Raw genomic sequence first — 2,500 nt, 5'->3', positions numbered from 1 at the left:
GTGTGTGTGTGTGTATGTGTGTGTGTGTGTGTGTTTGTGTGTATTTGTGTGTGTGTGCGTGCATGTGCGCGTCTCTATGTGTGCGTTTGTGTATGTGCATGCATGTGTATGTGTGTACGCGAGTGTGCACGTGTGTATGCATGTGTACGTGCCTGGGCACTTCCTCGACACTGGAGCAAGGAGAGAAGAGGGACAAAAAGAGTCAGCGGAAAACCTTTGACTTGGTAAACAAAGAAAGGGGGAGAGTAAAAAATTCGAAAAAAGAAGGACAAGAATAAGGAAAACCTCTGTGGTACCAGAAACGTGCGGACCTGAGAAGGGAGGGAAAAGAACGAAGACAATGGAAGACAGACGTGAGGGACACAATTGAAGGATGTGAGAAACTCGAGGAAGGATGTGAACTCCAGATGAGAGAGGGATCGTGTTCTGATCAATAAATAGCTGTCTAGAATGTTTATAAGTGGTTATAATCAGAGGTTCCAATAAAATACTGTGGGAGAATGTACTAGCAAAAGCCTATCTATTAGACCTGGACTCTGATTCTGGGTCTGGATAAAGAATGGGGTTTCGTAAGGTAATGCTAATCACTGTAGACAAAACCATATATTTGTGATGGTTTTCTTCAATTTTGGAGTTGTCACCTGCACAGCGAGGTGGCTAGACATGATAGTCTTCGTCGGAGATAGATATAAGGACGTATGACCTTACTGAAATCACGCGTTGATTATGTGGGTCTTGAACCTCTTCTCTCCCAGACACCAGCAACCGCACCGCCCGGCCTCTCAGGTCCTCTCTTCGTCAAATCAGTGCAACAAATCATGTGCTTTCAATTTAGGACCAAAAATAAACAAACAAACAAATAAATAGAATAATAGATAAATAAACAGATTGAAGGGTTGGTTACACACAATTTTCTTTGTTGATGCTTTTCACTTCATTATTATGATAAAATAGTTCATCTTCAAGCAAACGAAGTCAGAGTGCCAATAGCCTCTGCCATTTTACGAGAACTGTTTTACTGCTTACATATCATCACCTTCGTCAATCTATAACCTGTAGTCTTCCTCACAGCACGGTTGAGCAGTTAGGGAATTAGGCTGGAAAGGCAACGGGTCTTGGGTCGATTCTGTCACGTGAATATCACTTATGTATTATAACTGTTCCATGTATGTCCTCTCTCCCTCTCTCTCTGTCTCTTCATAGCTATTCATTGAAGCAATATTGAATCAAAGAAATTAATTAATAATGTAAAATATCACTCCTTGACATTGACCAGGTAGAAAAATATGTACATATAAATGAGTAAAATAGATACAGATATCAGTTTCTGTATATGTTTCCATCAAGCTTCTCGTCAGTCTCGACCGTGATGTCATGGAATTAAAGTGAAAAAAATGTGGTTGAAAATATGAAAATCTGTACACTAGGGAGTACTCAGTGTGTGTAAAATATATATGTATATCTATATATGTATAATGTGCGTGGGAAAGACAGAAGTCTTAATCCGAATTTTATTCTTGACTAGCTTTGCTACAAGCTTTTCAAAACATTCTTTTGAAAAAACTTGTGGCGAAACTAAATAAGAATAGAACTCGGATTAAGATTCCAGTCTTTCCTCTTCCTACTCTCTTTAATATATCAGAATGTCTCAACTGTATATGTACGCGAAAGGCCTTTACATGATCATTATCAACGGTATAACAATTTGGCTCGGTACTTCTGTCCGTTCATACCTGGCTCTTATTATCCTTGCCTTGTTAATAATATCGTGTAATGTACAATATTGGACAATATCACTGATCACATGAGGTCCGTGGATTTTTTTTTTCTTGTTCTTCTTCTCCTTCTTTTTTTTTCAGTTCTTGTCCATCACCCGATGGGGAGATTCTGAGAACAGAAGAGTGTTGCAGTCTCATTCGGAAGGCCACTCCATGGGAGTGTTAGGGGAAGAAACAGAGAAAAAAATGTAAGGAGCTCTTTATATCTTCCATTAAAAAAAAAAAAAAAAAAAAACCGTAGCGAGGGTATCTTGCCTGATCCGGTAGATTCAATACTGCCCGATACAGTTTTTATTCTGGTTTACGCCAGGTAATTACATTCAGCTCAGAGAACGAAATGTGTGTGTGTGTGTGTGTGTGTGTGTGTGTGTGTGTGTGTGTGTGTGTGTGTGTGTGTGTGTGTGTGTGTGTGTGTGTGTGTGTGTGTGTGTGTGCGTGTGATGTGTGTGCGTGTGTATGTGTGTGTGTGTGTGTGCATACATTACATACCTACAGCAGGCAACACTGGATCATTTAAACTAAAAGCCAGGTCTTTTAAGCCTTCCGCCTACCCTAAAGAATGCATCCTACATATTAGAAAATATAATTTTACTTTGTTTATTTTTTCTGGCTTTGGTTTATCTCTAAGGTATACCGGTGATTTGCATAGTTATGCCCGATGAAGTTGATACAATTCTACCTTCTAATATTGCAAGGCATTCGCTAGGATTGACTATTGAATT

The sequence above is a fragment of the Oratosquilla oratoria genome, chromosome 6 (genome assembly GCF_046742065.1).
Source record: "Oratosquilla oratoria isolate Oo_2021 chromosome 6, ASM4674206v1, whole genome shotgun sequence".
In the NCBI taxonomy this organism is placed as follows: Eukaryota; Metazoa; Arthropoda; class Malacostraca; order Stomatopoda; family Squillidae; genus Oratosquilla; species Oratosquilla oratoria.
The sequence above is the reverse complement of the archived record's forward strand: the minus strand, read 5'-3'. Positions refer to the sequence as shown.